We start from the raw sequence: 22292 nt of genomic DNA on the forward strand, positions 1-22292 counted from the left end.
GTTGGGCAATCCTACTTCCGTAGTGATACTGTCTCGGAAACCCAAGGAGGGGTCGCTATGAGTCGGGGCCGACTCGACGGCAAATAACAACAACAACATAACAGTTATTGTTATTGTTAGGTGCCATCCAGTGGATTTCAACTCATAGTGACCCTGCCTACCACGGAACCAAACACTGCCTGGGCCTGCCCCGTCCTCACAGTGCTGCTGCTTGAGCCCACTGTTGCAGCCACTGTGCACCTGTGTCCGTTAGAGGCTTGTTCTTTCTCGCTGGCCCTCTGCTTGACCAAGCAGGATGTCCTTCCCCAGGGACTGGCTTCTCCTGATAACATGTCTAAAGTTCCCGAGATGAAGTCTTGCCATCCCCGCTTCTAAGGAGCATTCTGGCTCTACTTCTCTCAAGATGGATGTTGTTTGTTTGTTTGTTTGTTTGTCTGGCAGATCATGGTATATTCGATCTTGTTCACCAATACCATATATTCAGTGCATCACTTCTTCCTCAGTCTTACTTATTCATTATCCAGTGCTCATATACATACAACACAATTGAAAATAGCGGGGCTTGTGTCAGGCACACTTTAGGCTTCAATGTGACATATCCAAGGAAAATGAAGTCCCTGACAACTTCGATCTTTTCTCCATTTATCATGATGTTGCTTTTTGGTCCGATTGTGAGGATTTTTGTTTTCTTTCTGTTGAGGTGTAATCCATAAAGAAGACTGTAGTCTTTGATCTTCCTCAGTAACTGCTTCAAGTCTTCTTTGCTTTCAGTAAGCAAGGTTGTGTCATCTGTATACAACAGGTTGTTAATGAGTCTTCCTCTGATCCCGATACCCTGTTCTTCACATAGTCCAGCTTCTCAGCTTATTTGCTCAGGATTGAATAAATATGATGAAAGGATACAACCCTGATGCACACCTTTCTGATTTGAAACTATGCAGTATCTTCTTGTTTTGTTTGAAGGACTGCCTTTTGGTCTACATGTAGGTTGCTCATGAGCACAATTAAGTGTTCTAGAATTCCCGTTCTTCACAATGTAACCCATAATTTGCTATGATTCATGTAGCTGAATGCTTTTGCATAGTCAATAAAACACAGGTAAACATCTTTCTGGTATTCTTCACTTTCAGCCAAGATCCTCTGACATCAGTAATGATACCTCTTGTTCCACGTCCTCTTCTGAGTCCAACTTGAGTTTCTGGCAGCTCCCTGTTGATGTATTGCTGCAACTGTTTTTAATTATCCTCAGAAAAATTCTATTTGAGTGTGACATAATGATAATGTTCAATTTTTCCTGCATTCTGTTGGATCACCTTTATCTGGAATGGACACAAATATGGATCTCTTTCATTCAGTTGGTCAGGTAGCTGTCTTCCAAATTTCTCAACACAAACAAGTGAGCACCTCCAGCACTGCGTCCATTGGCTGAAACACCTCAATGGGGTCTGTCAATTCTTGGAGCCTTGTTTTTTGCTCAGGCCTTCAGTGCAGCTTGGATGTCTTCCTTCTACACCATAGATTCCTGATCATATGCTACCTCCTGAAATGGTTGAATATTGACCAGTTCTTGTTGGTACAATGACTTTGTGTATTCTTTCCATCTTCTTTTGATGCTTCTTGAATCTTTCATTATTTTGCCCATAGAATCCTTCAGTATTGCAACTCTAGGCTTGAATTTTTTTCTTCATTTCTTTCAGCTTGGAAAACATCAAGTGTGTTCTTCCCTTTAAGTTTTCTAACTCCAGGTCTTTGCACATTTCATTATAATGTTTTACTTGCCTCTCCAGCTGCTCTTTGAAATCATCTATTCAGTTCTTTTACTTCATCATTTCTTCCATTTGTTTTAGCTACTCTACATAAGAGCAAGTTTCAGAGTCTCTTCTAACATGTTTTGTTTTTTTCTTTCTTCTCTGATTTTAATGGCTTTTTGTTTTCTTCATGTATGCTATCCTTGATGTCATTCCACAACATATCTAGTCTTTGGTCATTAGTGTTCAGTGTGTCAAATCTGTTCTTGAGATGGTCTCTAAATTCATGTGGGATATCCTCAAGGTCATATTTTTGGCTCTTGTGGACTTGTTTTAAGGTGCTCTGTGGTGTAGTGGTTAAGGCATTTGCCTGTTAACCAAAAGGTCAGTGGTTAGAATCCACAAGCTTCTCTGTGGAAGAAAGATGAGGTAGTCTGTTTCTGTAAAGACTTATAGCCTTGGAAACCCAGTGGGATCACTATGAGTTCTAAAGCTTCAATTTCAGCTGGCACATGAACAATTGATGGTCTGTCCACAACCAGTCGCTGGCCTTGTTTGACTGATGGTATTGAGCTTCTCCATCATCTCTGTCTACAGATGTAGTTGATTTGATTCCCGTATATTCTGTCCAGTGAGGCCCATGTGTATAGTTGCCATTTATGTTGTTGAAGAAAGGTATTTGCAATGAATAAGTTGTTGTTCTTGCAAAATTCTGTCCTGCAATCCTTGGCTTTGTTTCTATCATCAAGACCATATTTTTCAACTACCAGTCCTCCTCCTTTGTTTCCAACGTTCTCATTCCAATCATCAGGAATTATCAGTGCATCTTAATTGCATATTTGGTCAGTTTCAGACTGCAGAAGTTGGTAAAACTCTTCAATTACTATATCTTTCTTTTTCTTTACTGGTTTATGTGTAAATTTGAATAATCATTGTATTAAGTGGTCTTCCTTGCCTGTGTTTGGATATGATCCTGTCACTGACAGCATTGTACCTCAGAATTGATCTTGAAATGTTCTTTTTGATGATGATTGTGATGCCTTTCCTCTTCAATTTGTCATTCCCAGCGTAGTAGACCACATTATTATCCGATTCAGAATGACCAACACCAGTCCATTTCATCTCACTAATGTCTCAGATATTGATCTTTATATGTTTCATTACAGTTTTTCACAACTTCCAATTTCCCTAGACTCATGCTTCATACATTTTACATTTTGATTACTTATGGATGTTTACAGCTATTTCTTCCCACTTTGAATCATACTACATCAGCAAATAAAGGTCCCGAAAGCTTTACTCCATCCATGTCATTAAGGTCAACTCTACTTTAAGGAGGCAGCCCTTCCCCAGTCGTATTTTGAGTGCTTTCCAACCTGCGGGGCTCATCTTCCGGTACTGTAACAGATAATGTTCCACTGCTTCTCATAAGGTTTTCAGTGGCCAATTTTTTTCAGAAGTAGACTGCCACATCCTTCTTCCTTGTCTGTCTTAATCTGAAAGTTCTGCTGAAACCTGTCCACCATGGGTGACCCTGCTGTTATTTGAAATACCAATGACATAGCTTCCAGCTTCACAAACATGCAAGCCACCACAACATAACAAACAGTGCACAATCCGAAGTTCATGGAGGTAATCAGCCATGCATTCCACTTCCTCCTCCTATTCCTGGATCTCCCTCTCTCTCCAGGCAATCTGTAATCAGTGTCATGGAATTATACTTGTAGAAATTGTTGAATTTGCATATTTTCTGCCTGTGTGTATTCTCAACAATAACAACTGTGGCAGTCAAGGTTATGTGTCAACTTGGCTGGGCCTGGTTTTGAGTGGCTGGGCAGCTGAAATCTGTGAACGGCTAAGTAGCTGCCTTAGGGATGTGGTCTGCTTCCAAGGTACAAGAAGAAGCTTTGAGAAAGGTCTCTGAGATTTTGGCACATTTGGATCCTACATTTGGCCGAGTCGTCATCTCAGTGGCCTGTCGTGTTTTCTGCCAATCTTGGGACTGTTGTTGTTATGTTGTTGTTATGTGCCGTCGAGTCAGCCCTGACTCATAGCGACCCCTCCTTGGGTTTCCGAGGCAGTATCACTACGGAAGTAGGATTGCCCAACCTTCCTTCCGAGGAGTGGCTGGTGGGTTTGAACCGCCAGCCTTCTGGACAGCTTAGTGGACTTGAATTAGTGACCTGTTGTGTTGCTTGATAATTTTGGGAATTTGCCACTTCACTTGTCAACCTTGGGTTTGTCAGCCTCAGCAGCCAGCAGCTGCCTGAGTTAAGAGAAGCCTCCAGCTTCACTGGGCTGGGAGCAAGAGGCAGAGCTGAAGCCTAAGGCTGAGGAGTTTCCACCCAGCCCCTTCAGCTGGCACTTTGAATGTGGCTTCCAGCCTCCTAAACTGTAAGAGGCTAATTCCCATTTGTGAAAGCCATCCATTTGGGGTATTCTCTGTTAGAGCAGCACTAGATAATCAACACAACAACAGAAATAAATTATTTAAAAAAAATCAACATAGCTACTGCATGGAAGATGACTGCGAAGGAGCAAGAGTAGTCTCAGGGAGGTTAGGAGTCTGTTGCAATAGACAAAGACAAGAGATTGTGATAGCTTAGACTAGGGCTGAAGAAGTGAAATGAAAAGAAGTCAACATCTAGGAGGCATTTCGAGATGGGTTGATTGATATAGAACAGGAAGGAACAGAAGGATCAACATTTATGTTGAGATTTTTTGCCTGAGGAACTGGATGGATGGTGATTCAGTTTTCTGAGAAGGGGTGACTTTGGGGAAGACCGTATTTGGTGGATAGATATGTCAACCAGTGTAGATGAGTTTGGAAAATTGTTAGAGTGAAGGTACTATACAGAGCAAGTTGACAGGATAGGAAATGATGGTCAGAGGGTTAAATTTTTTTTTTTTTTTTTTTTTGGTTGTGATTTGTGTGAAACTTTGCAGACAAATTGGTTTTCCATTCATCAATCCACACACATTCTGTTTTGTGACTTTACCTTCAATCCCCACAATGCAACAGCACTCTCCCCATTTCTTCCCTGCACCCACTTCTTCCCTTTGACTTTTCTTCCCATCCCTTTCTGCCTTTCTAGCTCTTTCCCTGGGCAAATATTGCCACCTTGATCTCATGTGGTTGATTGTTCTAATGAGTACATACCCTCCTGGCATCACTGTTCACCTTATAGGCCTATCTATTGTTTGGCTGAAAGTTCAGCCATGGGGGAAGTATTAAATGTTTTAAATAGAAGTGTTGGAGGTAGTGTGGTGATGACAAGATTTAGGGTAAGGATGGATGATAAGGAAATTTGTTGATTCAAGAAAGAGAAAGACCATGGTGTTGAGTGGCCCTTCTACATGGATGTAGAGGCAATGCAAAATGATAGCAAGAGCTGTAGTGTAGAGGAAATTGGTGCTAAAGTTTCAGTGAGGCAGGGGGACTATGCTGAAAAACATCCTGAGGTTGCTCCTTAGAAAAGTCTTCTTGCACAGTTGACCCTTGGCTGGCATTTGGGAACTTAGATGCAACCAGTATTCCTAGAACTGATCAAATAACTTACTAAACTGCTTGTACAAACAATGTGGCTTATGCTGAACACCTGCTTTCCTTCTGGGACTCTGGAACTTTTGTCTGTGTGAGGTAGAGGATGCCTATATGACGGTTGTTGTTGTTATGTGCTGTTGAGTTGGACCCGACTCATAGTGACCTCTCCTTGGCTTTCCAAGGCAGTATCACTACGGAAGTAGATTGCCCAACCTTCCTTCTGAGGAGTGGCATGCAGGTAATTTATTGGTGCCCTGTAGGATATATGTTTGAATACATTTATTATATCAAAATTCTTCAATAGCTGTTCATTCCCCTTTTCACATGCCTAACAATATAATTTAACAGGCTTTAAATTCTCCTCTGTACCCTTCCAGTTATAGTAGGAATTGAAAATTGTATTGCTGATTATTGTTCTTATCTTACATTATACTTCTTGTTTTCAAGGATACATTCATAACAGCTGCACAAGCACGTTGCCGAGTTACTTAGATTAGCTAGACATGTTACTGATTTCTTTTAGTCATGTTGTTGTTGTTATGTGTCGTCAAGTCGGACCAACTCATAGCGACCCCTCCTTGGGTTTCCAAGGCGGTATCACTACGGAAGTAGATTGCCCAGCCTTCCTTCTGGGGAGTGGCTGGTGTGTTTGAACCGCCAGCCTTCTGGTTAGAAGTCAAATGCCTTAGGCACTATGCTACCAGGGCTCCCTAGCTCTCTCTAATCGTGGTGAAAGTATACACACCAAAGCATTCACCAGTACAACTCCCACACAGAGCTCTCTCTCTCATGTACTGTTTTTATCAATCTTGAAATCTCTATTCCAAGTAAACTTTCTTTTAAAAAATCTCTCCTTTTCTCCTTCTCCTCTTCCTTCTCTTCTGCATCCTGATCTCCTTCTCTTTCTTTATAGGTAGACAGGTAGCATACTTTCTGCATCTTTACAGGCTTAAAATGTCTTTCTCTTGCTCTCGAACATGAATGATTTTTTGACTCATGATAAAAATCAAAGGTCTCTGGTGGAACCCCTGAGACCATGGCCCCTAGCTGCCCTTCAGTTCTGGAATTGAACCCATTCCTGTAGCTTCCAGCCAGACAAAAGACAGGTGTATGAGCTGAACATTTACATTAGGTAGATACACTCCTTGGAGAGATCAATCATGGGAGAATAGAAGGGCTGTGTATGCACAGGGAGACAGCTCAGGGAGCAGGAGTGCAGGGGAGGAAAGTACACAGGGAAGAGATAACAATGAGGAGGAAGTGGGAGGAGAGCTATTGCATTATGGGAAATTGCAGTCAATGTCATGAGACAAAATGTATGTCAACTGCTATATGGAAGATGAATTTGCTCTGTAAACTTTCACCCAAATCACAATAAAAAGTTAACAAAAGGAAATACACACACACACACACACACAATCAAAAGTCTCAATTTTTCTACTTCAGAAATCTGTAAACACTTCTCCACAGCCTTTTAGCATTCAATGCTATAAAAGAAAAGATAATAATAATTAAAATAAAATAAATAAACCTGAATATGTTTGTCTTTTTTTTTTTTGGTAAATTGTCTTTCTTTCTGATATAGTTTATGTTAGGTACTGTCAAGTTGGTTCTGACTCATAGTGATACTACATACAACAGAATGGAACACTGCCCAGCCCTGCACGATCCTCTGTCATTGTTATGCTTGAGCCCGTTGTGGCAGCCATTGTGTCAGTCCATCTCGTTAAGGGTCTCCCTCTGTTTTGCTAACCCCACTCAAGCATGTCGCCCTTCTCCAGGGACTGGTCCCTCTGACATCAGTGTGATACTTTTATTTATCCTCTTATGTAAACAAATTAACAATAGGGTCATTTTTAATTTTTTTTTTTCCAAAAAAAGAAAGGAAAAGAAAAATAGAGTAGAGAATAGATATCATCCTAGCATCCTGGTTAACATTGCGTGGTCAAGGTAAGAACAAGTTATTCTTTTCTTGTCCAAATCACCTTCTGACTCTGGATAACATTAGACTGAACAAGCATGTAATGTGCTATTACAGGGAGAGGTAACATTCAAAGATGTGATGATGGCCTTTACACAAAAGGAATGGGAACAGCTGGATCCTGTTCAGAGAAACCTGTACAAGGATGTGATGCTGGAAAACTACAGCAACCTGGCCTCGATGGGTAAAGACAATTGCTTTGTAATTCAAAATGTCTCCAGTGTGATACCACCTCTCTGAAGTCCTTGATAAGTTTGGCCTTGATTTTTATGGGTCAAAGAGTTTTAATCTCTTTTGGGTATTATATAGGGTATTTGTGTCCCCAACTCCAAAAAGGAAGACCGACTCAGTTCAGGTATGGGGATATCTGCATTGTGAAACTTTAGAAGCCACATCTTATCCTTTAAAGGCCCTGAAGCTCAAATATCAGAGCTTGATTTCTGGGATATTTGTTCCTCTCCATTCAATTTCTGGCATTTCCTGTGAGCAGGGTATGAAGCTCCCAAACCAGACATGATCTCCAAACTGGACCAAGGAGAAGAACCATGGTTGAGAAGGAGGAAGAGACCAAGTCTAGGTTGTCTGAGTGAAATAGTGACACGTAAGCAAACGGAAGCCAATGGAGGTAAGTTCCTAGTTCAGTAACTTTGAAAGTTTTCAAAGAATAATTCTTAAATTCTTTTTAAATACCCAAGATCTTTCTTTATTAACCAAGAAGTAGCAGTAGAAAATTATCAGCATCCCTTGAGGGAAGTGTGATTCAAACTACAAGGAGTCCCTAACCATGGAGATTCTGCTATCTTTTTCTTCTGTGAACCTCTCTGTGGGACAGGTTCCCATGGCAGGTTCACTATATAGTGAGAAATTCTTACTTATGGGAGCTTGATTATACTGCTTACATCAGTCAGCTTAAGCTAAGATATACCCCATTAAGAAATGACCCCAAAATCTTAGTAGCTTACAACAAGAAAGACTTAATTCTTGCTCGAGCTACAGCTCTGTTCCACATTATCTTCATTTGGAGACCTAGGCTGAAGGAGCAGTCCCTATCTGGCACATGCTAATCATCTAGCAATGGGGAAAAGGGTATTTGGAATCCCATGATGACTCTTGCGATTGCTGATTTCAAGTTGTAGTTCTCTCTTTCTAATCATACATTATTGATCAGAGCAGATCTCCTTGCCACTTCTGAGTCCAAGATAGCAGGAGTGTACAATCCTTCCAAATGGCCCACCAGTGGGGTCCAGAAACAATTATACAGTCTACCACACTACTCAGGCTATAGTAGGAAAAAAATAGAAAACCAAGGCTCCAGACTCTGATAGTAATATAAATTAGTCGCCTAACCTGACAAGAACAAAGGCATGATCCATAGTAATCTATTGGAAAACAAGTTGCAGGTGATGCAAAGTTTGTTTGCCAAGATGATTGCTGTGAATTTTATCATTTGGTGAAAACATCAGGGATTTCAGAATAATTGTAGGTTACTTATGTATTTATTTAAAACACAGCTTGTCGTTAGTATATTGGTCATGAGGGGTACGGTGAAGCATCCTTTCCTGCTTATTTGCTGCAAACCAAAATCAACAAAATCAACCCACTGCCGTTGAGTTGATTCTCACTCATGGTGGTCCTTTAGGATGGAGTAGAACTGTCCTATAGGGTTTCCAAGGCCGTAAATCTTTACCAAAGCAGATTGCTTCATCTTTCTCCTGTGGAGCAGCTGGTGGGTTTGAACCGATGACCTTTGGGTTAGCAGCCAAATGCTTTAACTACTACACCACCAGAGCTACTTCTTATTTGCTCACTTACCTATAAACTGCTCAATACTCCTTGGTGGACTCACAATATTTTCTCTATTTTAGTATTTTGTTTTTAAAAACACAACTTTACTTGATTTAGCCTAAGTAGAATAGAGGAATTTTTTAAAATCAGGACATGGGTTTATCTGTTATAACCTAGGGGGAGGTACTTCAGCCAAACCTCCCCAGGAACTAGAACCAGGAACTGGGAAGCCATTAGCATTTGAGGTTCTGCAAATGGTCTCATTGGGGACACATGGTCTTACAGCTCTGCTTTTCTGCTTGTGTAAATTTCATTTTTTTTTACTGATGAGCTTTCTGTTTACATAGGAAAAATATAGCTATACTAGAATCATCTTAAAATGAGCCCTGGTGGTGCAATTGTTAAGCACTTGGCTGCTTACCAAAAGGTTGGCAGTTTGAACCCACCTTGTGGCTCTGCAGGAGAAAGGAAAGATTACCCCATAAGCCAGTTCTGCTCTATTGCATGGGGTTGCTGTGAGTCAAAAATCAACAGCACCTAATAAGAACAATAGAGCCATCTTATGTAACTTCTTAATTTATTCATCCAGTGGAGACTAGAGTCTAAACTCTTAGGTGGAAGAGGGGTCGCTATGAGTCGGGGCCGACTTGATGGCAAACAACAACAGCCCAGATTGCAGATTGATGTTTACAAATACTCAAAACTATTTCTAATCACTATTGTCAATTTTCTTTCCTTGTGTTTGCTGTATAGCAGGTCCAAGACTATAGGGCATTTTCCCCTTGATATTTCTTTCACTTTGGGAGACTAGGCATGAATAAAGATTCAGCCCCCTGACAGGGAATTTCATTATCAATTTTAATCCATAACATGAGGGTGGAAAGAGTCACAAGACTAACCCCATGAATTCCATTTTAGAAGAAGCCCAGAGAGCTGATGGCCAGGCGGAGGAGCACCAGGAATCTCGAAACAGACTCTCCAGGGAAGTCGCGTTCACGAAGAAAATCGTGACTGAAGAGAAAGGCTTTGAGCATAGTTCATCGGGGAGAAAAAATAATGTGAGTGCAAAACATGTTCCTTCCAAAAACAGACGTCCTGAATTTGGTTTACATGGAAAAAGTTTGAAACAGAATTTAGACTTAGCTGTTCATGAAAGAAACCATGTGAAAAAGACACCTGACGCAGCTGAAGAACACAGGAAATCATCTAGTCATAGCTTATCTGATACAAAGAAAGACAAACGTCAAACTGGGAAGAAACATGAGAAATTATCCAGCCGTAGCTCATCTGATAAGCACGACAAAACTCAAACTGGAAAGAAACATGAAAAATTAACCCATCATAGCTCATCTCATACTAAGCAGGATAAAATTCAAACTGGGCAGAAAGATGAGAAATCATCCAGCCATAATTCATCTTCCACTAAGTGTGACAAAACTCAAGCTAAAGTGAAACTCTATGAATGTAACCAGTGTGGGAAGGTTCTCAGCCATAAACAAGGACTCGTTGACCATCAGCGAATTCATACTGGGGAGAAACCGTATGAATGTAATGAATGTGGGCTAGCCTTTGGCCAAAAGTCTCACCTTGCTGTACATCAGAGAGTTCACACTGGAGAAAAACCATATGAATGTACTCAGTGTGGCAAAGCCCACAGTCACAAACATGCCCTCACTGACCATCTAAGAATTCATACTGGCGAAAAGCCCTATGAATGTACTGAATGTGGGAAAACCTTTACACATAGCTCAAACCTCATTCAACATGTAAGATCTCATACAGGTGAGAAGCCCTACGAATGTAAGGAGTGTGGGAAATCCTTTAGGTATAACTCATCTCTTACCGAACATGTGAGAACTCACACAGGTGAAATACCATATGAATGCAATGAATGCGGAAAAGCCTTTAAGTATAGCTCATCTCTTACTAAGCATATGAGAGTCCACACAGGTGAGAAACCCTTTGGATGCAAGGAATGTGGGAAGGCATTTAGCAAGAAGTCACACCTAATTATACATCAAAGAACTCATACTAAGGAGAAGCCCTATAAATGTAAAGAGTGTGGAAAAGCCTTTGGACATAGCTCATCTCTCACTTACCACATGAGAACTCACACAGGGGAAAGTCCCTTTGAATGCAATCAGTGTGGGAAAGCTTTCAAACAAATTGAAGGCCTTACTCAACATCAGAGAGTTCATACTGGAGAGAAACCCTATGAATGTAATGAATGTGGGAAATCCTTTAGCCAAAAATCACACCTTATTGTACATCAGAGAACTCACACTGGGGAGAAACCGTATAAATGTCATGAATGTGGAAAAGCCTTCAGTGCAAAGTCACAGCTTGTTACACATGAGAGATCCCACACTGGAGAGAAGCCCTATGAATGCAGTGAATGTGGGAAATCTTTCAAACAAAATGCATCTCTTACCAAACATGTGAAAACTCATTCCAAAGTGAAATCTCATGAGTGACATTAATGTGGGGAATTTTTCAACTGAATTGGAAAACTGAAGGCTTTAAGTTAGAAATATTTTGAATTTAATGAATGTTAGAGAGTCTTTAGCAAGTACCCACACCTCATTGCACATGAAAGAATTTGAAAATGGTTCTTTGCATAGAAGCATTGGATGGAAATAAGAGTTCAATGTTCTTACCAAATCTCTTAGAGGAAATATTGTTTTAAAGACACTGAAGTATATAAATGATCTGTATGTTCAGTTTGAAATATAAAGCTTTCAAAATTGTAAATAAATTGAACAATAAATCGGAACAATTGAGGAACGAAATTACCTGTATCTACAGTTTCTGAGTTGCTTGGATGTTGTGCATTTAAGCACCACCTACTAGAATTAAATTTGAAAATCTATGCATTGCCATGTATAAATGGATATGGCTATTAGTATGAGTGTCTGCTTTTATATCAGTTCCTAGATTTCTTTCTGCTTCTGCAACAGCAGAAAATTTAATAAAGGGGTTATTATTCATGTAAAAAATGTTAACCTAAAAATGAGAAAAAATGAAACAAAGCAGGTGAGAAAGCACCTATGCTGGTGTAGAATCATGTCTGAGATATATTGTTGTGACAAAAGCAGGTTGCAGAACCGTGGGTATGATATACCCCTCTGTTTGTGTATGAAAGAGTGTGTGTTTGTCTCTGTATCTCTTAATCTCTCTGTCTCTCCATATTTGTTTGCAGGTGTATTCATATATTTGTATGTACATAGACTGAAAAAAAATGCAGAAGAAACGTAAATGTGATTGCCTTTGTGCAAAGGAGTATAGGATTGGGGGTCTGGGATGAGAGGGAGACCTCTTTTTTATTGTATACTGTTTAAATTGTATTATCATGTACATATATTATTTTCACAATTAATACTTTTAATATGCATAAATCACTAATTAAAATTTTCACTGAGTTCACTGCACTATGTTGTTTGTTAAAGCAAAAAAGTTTCTAGGCTAATTTATACATGATGATGAGTTTCAGAGGTATGTGCCATTACATTTGATACTTACTTCACAGATTTTTCTTATCAAATACAAGTTGTCTCATTAAAATAATGAATTGCAACTATAACTCAGTGCTGTGTTTTTTCTGTTTGCCATTTTTCAGGAGCTTGAAGATGAATTGTGATTGCAGGTGAATGAAAGTGATTTTCTGAACAAATACTACATTTTGTCTCATATTTAGAGTACTAATACACAGTTACCCGAGTCGGATTTCAAATGTATTGCAACAAATGCCACCACTCCCTGTTCTTGTTCAGTAGCAGGCCTGTTAGTGGACCACTGCAGAGGAAGCCCAGACTAGGTCTCAAAATAATTCTCAGTCATTCTCCAGAAGGTACAATGAGTTCATGTGGGTTTGCATGGAAGATCTATTTGCCATTGCATACTAGGTATTTTTCACTCTTGAGTCATACATGACAAATATGCGTGCTGCCATTGAGTCGATTCCAACTCATAACGACCCCGATTGGGACTCCCAGGCTGTAAATCGTTATGGAAGCAGATTGCCTGCTCTTTCTTCTGTGGAGTGGCAGGTGGGTTCAAACCACTGATCATTTGGTTAGCAGCCAAATGCCTTAACCATTAGACCACCAGAGCTCCTTATGACAAATATAGCTGAACTATTAAAAAAAAAAAAAAAAAGAAAGAAAGAAAAAATTATTGTGTTTTTGGTGAAAGTTTACAAAATAAATTAAGTTCCCATTTAACAATTATAGTTGACCCTTGAACACTGTAGGGGTTAGGGACGCCAACACCCTGAGCAGTCAAAAATCCACGTAAAACTTTTAACTCCCCAAAAACTTAACTGCTAGTAATCTACTATTGACCAGAAGCCTTACCAATAACATAAACAGTTTCTTAACATAGTTCTTGCCCTATAATTATTAGATTTTGACATGAAGATACCCAAACACATACACAACAGGTAAGTTTATTAGTTTACAGCATGATAATTATTTACTGTTCACTAAGTAGGGAGTTCTGGTAGCATAGTGCCTAAGGCATTTGACCGCTAATCAGAAAGCTAGTGGTTCAAACCCACCAGCCACTCCTCGGAAGGAAGGTTGGACGATCTACTTCCGTAGTGATACTGCCTAGGAAACCCAAGGAGGGGTCGCTATGAGTCAAGTTTGACTCGACGGCATATAACAACAACAACAAATGGAAGTAGATCATCCTAGAGGTCTTCATCCTTATCATCTTCACCCTGAGTAGGCTGTAGAGGGGGAGGAAAAGGAGAGGTTGGTCATGCTGTCTCCGGGGTAGCAGAGGTGGAAGAGATGGAGGAGGTGGAGGGAGAGGCAGGTATACTTGGTATACCTTTACAGAAATACATGAAAACAATCCATGTGTCAGGGTCGTGTACAGTTCACACCTGTGCTGTCCAGGGATCAGCTGTACTACACAAATTGTTCAGAGATAATGGTTACATTTTCCACAATGAGTCAACATTCTCATTAATTCATTCTGGATGTCTTGTTTCCAGTAATCTAGTTTCCCTGTTCTCTTACCATTTCATCTTTACTTTAGAGAAACTGTTGACTATTTGGCCACATAAAGATGATCTTTAAAGTTGTGCAGTGCACACAGGTAATATTCTTTATTTTTTGAACCAATCTCTTATTTAGCTAAAAGGTGACCTCAGGGAGTTGTTTCAGTTCAAAGATAGCTAAACTATTGAAAATTTAAGTTGCTACACTAAAAACAGAGACCTAGGACAAAAAAATGATTTTGTAATATAAGAAAATAATTTTGGCATATCCATCACCTTTTTCATTTTTCATAGCATATTCACATTATCTCATTTGGTTTACAGAACAAACATATGAAACAGTAAGCAGGATTTGTCTAGTCATCCTCAATTCTGTTCAATAAATATTTCACCTGTTTCCTTTAGTAGAGGATGACCCCAAGGAGGGTCACTGTCCAGCATGCACAGAATCCAATCTCTGGACACTGGCCTTGCAGAAAGAGAATAGTTTTATTTATGTAGCACTAGGTAAGGAGCCAGGGGAATCTCCCTCAGATCTGATTCCCCAAGGTAAGTGTGAGTTACAGCTTCATAGGCTTGAAAAGAGAAGTTGTTCATTGAAATTCTAAGAGATCTAACACAGAAATTTTTAGGGTGGTGCAAGTGTGCATGCAGTAGTCATACATCACATGTTCGGAAAATGGCGGCCTTAGCATGATCAGCAGGGTCGTTTTCATGGGGGATATATCACTAGGTTATTTTAGGACAAGGTTGCTGTCTTCTGGGCGTGTTCCACTGGTCAAATCTGGTAGGAACCAGTGTACTCTTGTCTCCTGCTTGCAACTGCTGTCGGGGCATGGGCCAGTTCCATTTCCACTAACATATTAGTGTAGCATAATTATAGTCCCTTAAGTTTGTGATTACATATCATCTTTGCAGATACTTCTAGTTCAAATTCTTTGTCCTAAATCTTCATTTCAAAGACTTACAAAGTGTAAACCCTGAGAGCTCTTTGTGTGTGTGCACGTGTGTGTGTGCATGCATGCGCATGTGTGTATTGAGAGGGTGCAGTGCAGTGAATTACTTGCTATGATTCTTCTAGCCATGGGCTTTGTGATACCCACAAGATGACTGGGTGGAACTTAGCAAATATAAGGTGCCTGTGGCCCACCAAAGGGATTGGATAGTCTGTTAGTATGTTGTTGTTGTTGTTATTTGCCATCGAGTCAGACCCGACTCATAGTGACCCCTCCGGGTTTCCGAGATGGTATCACTATGGAAGTAAATTACCCAACCTTCCTTCCGAGGAGTGGCTGGTGGGTTTGAACCGCCAGTCGTCTGATTAGCAGTCAAGTGCCTTAGGCACTATGCTACCAGAGCTCAGAAATAAGGTATATGGAATTCTAATGTGGGGATTGGTTAGTTTTGTCATTCTGGTAGGCTTAAAATGAACCTTCCTAGAGGCAGAAACTCCTTGGAAGGAAGATTGGGCAAACTACTTTCATAGAGATATCGCCTAGGAAACCCAAGGAGGGGTAGCTATGAGTGGAATCCGACTTGATGGCAGTGAGGTGTTTTTTTTTTTTTTTTGGTTAGAGGCAGATGGGGATCTCACTGCCATCAAGAGAGAAGAGCCAGAGGTGCAGTGAGTGGAGCGTGCTCTGCACTGGACCCCCCAGCAGAGATGACCAGCCGAGAGATGGCAGCAGCAGAACCGTGAGGCCCGAGAGAGGGCAGTGGGCTTGCTGGCCCATGGAGTGAGAAAGCTGAGTACCTTTGCGCAAGAGTCTTGCTGATGGAGTGGGGTACACCTAGGTGCACTTACCGGCAAAGCTAAAAGAGCTTTGTAACACTTGCCCAGGCAGGACAGAGGCCGAGGACCAAAGAGAGGTGTGTCTGTGGGCATGGCTGAGGGGAGACTGTCCTGGTTGAAGAATCATATCCTGAGCATTCCTGAACCTCAGTTGTAACCTGTTACTTTCCTAAGAAACCCCATATTTGTGAGTATTGTGAGTTCTGTGTCGACATTCCATGAATTATTAAACGCAGCAGAGAAGTAGTGAGTGCTGTGGGAGGGACAGATGGTGTCAAGAGCTGGTAAAATGTTAGAGGGTGGCAGCATGTCTGGACTCAAGGAATCAGCCTTGGGCTGTTGTTGGTGATCTGTCTCCCCCTCATGAGGTTGGAAGGGGTCAGAGGAGGATGCCGCTTCCATGTTCTTTTTGCAGAGAGCAACTCATGGATATTACTCTTTTTTCTCCAACTAACTTATTTACTCTCTACTGAAGAAAATGCAATATCTGTTGCACCTACCCAACTCTGACCCCAAAGCTAGAGTGTATGGGTGTTTCCAGCAGAGAGAACCATCTGAGCAAAGATGTGGAGTTGGGATCAGTCTGCTATAAGGTACATGAGGGGGGAAGTGGTAGTTGATGAGGCCTGACAGTACGCTGAGCTCTGACTACAGAAGGCTGAGGACTTGACCATATAGCAATGGAGAGAAATAGAAGATTTGTGAACAAGAAAGGGATGTCAGGGAAGCTGGAATTCTTCATTAAGAAGGCAGTGCTGATTGAAGTGGGCAGTGAGTCTGGGAGGGTGATTTGGGAAGGTAACCCAGAATTCAACCTTTACCTCCTGTTCAAGGAAGGGTGAAATTGAGGCCGGGGTGTTTGCTAACAAATCAGTGCTGCTGTTTAAGGACACACAGGTATTTAATCAGGGCTCGGTCAGATAATAACCGGAAATTGGAAAAGAGCTTCAATCTCTCTGAGACTTCTCTCTCTCTCTCTCTCTCTTTTTTTTTTTTTTTATCAATTGTGATTTGAGTGAAAGTTTACAGAGAAAATTCATTTTCCATACAGCAGCTCACATACACTTCGTGTCATGACATTGACTACAATTTCCCATAAGGCTCCCCTCCCACTTCCTCCCCATAGTTACCTCTTCCCTCTGTCCTTCCCTCCATGCACTCCTGCCCCCTGAGCTGTCGTCTCCCTGTGCATACACAGCCCTTCTATTCTCCCATGATTGTTCTCTCCAAAGAGTGTATCTATCTAATGTAAATGTTCAGCTCATATGTCTGTCTTTTGTGTGGCTGGAAGCCACAGGAGTGGGTTAAATTCCAGACCTGAAGGGCAGCTAGGGGCCATAGTGTCAGAGGTTCCACCAGGCCCTATCAGATGAGCAAAACTGGTCCCTTTTTTTTTTTTTTGTAATGATTTGAGTTTTGTTCCACATTGTTCCCCCACTCTGTCCAGGATCTCCTACATAGATCCCCCTCTGAGGCTTCTTTTTAAAATATGGTTGATGATACTTAACTCATCAATTGGAGTGAGCAATGCATGAGGGGTATATGTACTTGGAACAGTGCATATGTTAGGGTTTGAATTTTGTCCCCAAAAAGGTATGTTGAAATCTTAACCCCTGTACCTGTGAATGTGAAAATCCCAGTTTCAGGTTACAAGTCTGTGATGAAAGGAAGCATATACAGTTGTGCCGATAAAAAGGGACAGATGCTTGTGGGCACTGGAAAAATCCCAGAGAGAAAGTTGATGTTAGAGCCTAGCTTTGGAGCATGAATAGCGGTTTTCCTGGTAAATGCTTGGAGGGCATTCCAGATGCATAAAGTCGCCCAGACTTGGGAAAAATCTCTGTTTAAAGAGCTGAATGACTGCTAAAATTAATTCGTAGTATCTTTAGGCATTGGTTAGGGCTGGATATTCTGTAGGAATAACACTATGATTTTTATTAACAAATGTGTGGATTCTAAAATGCTTCACTGACACTGTAACTTTCTTCTTTACCTCAGCAAACTTTGACCCAAATGAGAATTTCACAGCCTTCCTCTTCTTTACAAATGAGAGAAATGAGAACCGATGTGGAAGTGGGTGGTCCAAGGCCACAGAGCAAATTCAAGACCAGGCTGAGACAAGAATCTAGGCGTTCTGAATTATCCTTTAGAGTTTATCCTCCCACACCTCCCCTCTGCTGCAATCTGATGTGTCTTTAGCAGGGGACAGAGCCTTTCCATCCTAATCAGGCAAAGCTGTCTTGGGAAGGAATATTTGATTTAATTTTACAGGAAAATTAGTTGGAGTTCAGATGAAAGGCATTCCAACCTCCCCTCTTCCAGTTCCATCTCCCAGGGGATTACTGCTCCATCCTGACTCCCTCACCTGTTATGGATTGTGTCCTGGGAAAATATGTGTTGTAAATCCCGGCCCTTATATTTGTGGTTATAATCCCATGTAAGAATGGGTTTTCTTTGTTATTTTCAGGATTACTGTAGGGGTATGTTTTCAGTCATCTCTTCTCAGAAATAGAAAGAGCAGACCAGGCATTGGGAAGCAAGCAGAGATGAGGGAAGAGATGTCAAGCCAGATGAAGATTGTTCAGGAGCCAAAGCTCAAGAGACCAGGACTTTTCTCCAAAGCTGACAGAGAAAGCCTTCCCCTATGGCACCCTGAATTTGAACTTCTAGCTTCTGTAATAGAGGAAAAGAGACCCCAAATTCAAACAGGTTCAATAGAGACACTTTTATTAAGCCTTGTAAAGGACAAAGATAAAACAAAGACAGTCATCCAGGACTGGGGAAACCATCAGAGGTGCACCGTACAGGAAGCTGAACGGAGTCTGCTGAGTCACGGCCATGGGGCTAATTATATATGATTGCAAACAAAGAGAATCATCACAAAATCATGAATGGTGGTAGATCGATTCTCACTGTTGCAGGTTGTTGTTGCTGTTATGTGCTGTTGAGTCAGACCCGACTCATAGCGACCCCTCCTTGGGTTTCCGAGGCAGTATCACTACGGAAGTAGGTTGCCCCATCTTCCTTCCGAGGAGTGCCTGGTGGGTTTGAACCGCCAGCCTTCTGGTTAGCAGTCAAGTGCCTTAGCCACTACGCAGGTAGGGGTACAGAAATGGGGGGTGGGGGAGCGGGGAAAGCCCCTGATAGGGATACATACATAACTGAAGATAAAAAAGGGTTACGGGATTGGTTCTGGGCCTTGACTACCTGGCAAGGTGGTGGTCCAGATACGACTCATGATCATGCAGCCTGAGTCTTAGACACAAGGTGGCTACTAAACAATACGAAGACCCCAACCTTAATGTAAATTAGAAAAGGACACACTTAGGCAAGTTCCCTAGGTCCCTGTGTGTGCATCATCTACCTTCAACCACACTCTGCCTGAGCCCACACTGCCCCTCCCTAGCTTTGTTCTGGAACTTGTCTGAGCACAGCCACAATGCTGGCTTAATGGTCACAAGGAACTCAAATGGCATCTGGAACTTATGTCAAGCCTCCAAATGGAATTGGGGCTCCCACTGCAGACCACAGCCTTCCACAACCCACGTGCTTTGGAATTCAAGCTCTAATACATCTGTGAGAAAATAAATTTGTTAGTGCCACCCACTTCACTAAGACAAGATCTTAAAGCTTACAGTAAATAGCCCTCCTTAGCAAATGTGTTAGATTCCTAGAGTTACTGTAACAAAGTACCACAAATTAAGTGGCTTAGCAGAACAGAAATGTATTATTTCACAGTTCTGGCGGTCATGAGTCTGAAATCAGATCCCTTCTGAGGGTTCTGAAGAATTCATTCCCTTTCCATCTCCTACCTTCTGTTGGTGACTGGTGATCCTAGGCCTTCCTTGACTTCTCACTCTAATCTCTGCCTCTGTTTCCACACGTACGGCTTCCCTCTGTGTCCCTTTTCCTCTTAAGAGAACACTACTCATATTGGTTTAGGACTGACCCTACTGCAATATGACCTCATATTAACTTAATTGATAACCTCTTCAAAGACCCTATTTCCAAACAAGACCAAGCTCACGTTATCTTTTGAGGGTACACAATTCAATACAAAACAGCAAACATCTAGTAAGCCCTTGATAAACCCTTACTATTAAACTGAGGCAATGTGATTTAGATCAAATGACAACCTCTCGCCTTATTCTGCTTAATAAGAGGGGCTCCCTTTGCTTTGTACTTTCTACGGAGCTTCATGTTCCACCTATTTTAGCCGGATAGGTTCCCTGACTCCATTCTCAGATACCTGGAATTTTTTCCTAGTTTATGTCTTTCCCAACGCTTTCTTCCTGGCACATGTTTTCGTCAGCTCCTGAATTCCAATTCCCATCTCCTTGCAGTGAGATCATTGACATGTTGTACGGCACTAACATCCTCTGGAAATATGGCGTCACCTCTTGTGTCAACACAGGCGCAGCCATATTACTTCCTAACGCTAACCACCCATTTTATATATATATACTGATTGCCATCGAGTGGATTCCGTCTCATAGCGACCCTATAGGACAAACTAGCACTGCCCTCATAGGCTTTGCACGCCTGCGATCTTTATCAAAGCGAATTACCACACTTTGTCCCGCGGGGTACGGACCGCGGAGTTGACAGCCCAGCGCTTAACCGTCGCGCAGCTAAGGCGCCAAGTTCATGCAAACAATGCGGAGAGTCTCGCGATAGAGGCGAACGGGCGGAGCCGGACTCCGCCTTAATTCCGAAGAGTTTTTCCTCGCCGCTAGGGGCGGAGAGCTGGCGCTCGGCTCAGGGCCCTGGAGAAGAGGTGGGAAGTCAGGTTCTCAGAGAAGGAAGTTTCTGTCGGTGCCTGAGGTGTGGTAAAAGGCGTCATGTTTGGCTAGCGATTGAACATCTGTAGCGGTCTGTAAATTTTAGATTTTGTTGTGGTTAGTAATGAAAGGGGCCTGCCCAAAGTAGTGATTGCCTCCCCTTGGGACTCTAGTCGTTAATCCTGCTGGCGGTGGACTCTGTGGAGGGTCAGCGACTGATTTGGGATATCTGGGCCCGGTTGGAGATATCTGTATGAGTGATTCTGGGTCTCAGGGACTGAGGTCGCAGAAATCAGTGCTTGAAGCCCTGGGATGGATAGTCCACATTAGGGTTACTTTGGGAGGGTCAGTGAGTGGGGGCTGTCGTGGGCTACGGGGCTTCGGGGGAGGCTGCGCATCACGGTGATGATGGCGGTGCTTTAGCTCTGGATGATGAGAAAAGTTTGCATTCAGGTTGCATTCTGCGCATGTCATTGTGTGCTGGGTTTTGTTTTGTGGGTTTATTCCTGTGAGGATGTGACGGTGTGGGAAGGGTTCCCATCCGTCCTCCAGAGGTTCTCCTACCCCCTTGGATCTCGTGAACAGACTTCAGGCTTTGCGTTCTCTATTGCTGTGTCGCCGCTAGCTAATAAGTACAGGTAGTCCCCGACTTACCACTTTCTATGGGGATGGGCTGCATCTAAAGATTCTGCGGTAAGTCGAATACCTTCCTCCCTCCCGTTAGTTTTCATTATTGCATGCTATACAACAGTTTTGAACAATAAATCATAATATTGAGCATCTGACAATAACAACATCAGCAAATACCGTTGCTGCAACATGGTGTGTAGTACATGTAGTAAGATAAGACGTAAGGAAAAAAAAGATGGTCGTAAATGTGGTTTGTGGTAACTTGAATATAATGGAAGTTGGCGACTGTTGGTATGTTCATGCCCAAGTGTCCTTAAAATTCTTTCTCAAAGCTCCTTTGCTTTCTACCTGCTTTTCAGCCCATATGCCATCTCTGGACGATTTTAGACACATTCTCTACACGAGCTTCCACCTTTAAACTTACATCTTGTCATCCTGTAATGCTAGTTTAGACCTTTTTTCTAAGTACCAGACTCATGTAGCTAAATGTCACATAGACATCTCTGTGAGGTTTACTCACAGGTACCTCAAGCTTAACATGTTAAAAACAGGTTTTAAAATCTTCCTTCTCGCTACATCCTGCTGTATTCTGCATCATGGTAAGTGTCACCAACCATCACCCAGATGGCCATACTGGAAACTCTAGCGACATCTGATTTCCTCCTCTCTGTATCGAATCATTCTTCAAATCTTGGTGATTCTGCCTCCTGGTATCTTTCTGGTTTGTCCTCTTTCCCACTTCTTTGGTCTTAGTTCAGGCTATATCATCCTTTGCCATAAACTTGTATCAGCAAAGACCTGATCAGAGTGTTGTATGCCCTGGGAATGTCAGAGGAAGGAATGGCCAGTTCTATCCAGGATACATCTGGAAGGGTTAGAGAAGGTAACATTTGAACTGAGCCTTGAAAGAACATTAGGAATTTACCAGCCAGAGAAGGGGTATTTTAATTACAGCCATGCCAACTCTGTATTTTAAACCCTGGGTAAATAGTCCAGTTAGGAGCAGGAGGAATAGAACATTCTTAG

The sequence above is a fragment of the Orycteropus afer genome, unplaced genomic scaffold (assembly GCF_000298275.1).
Source record: "Orycteropus afer afer isolate SDZICR_OR568_19922 unplaced genomic scaffold, OryAfe1.0 scaffold00037, whole genome shotgun sequence".
NCBI classification, from domain to species: Eukaryota; Metazoa; Chordata; class Mammalia; order Tubulidentata; family Orycteropodidae; genus Orycteropus; species Orycteropus afer.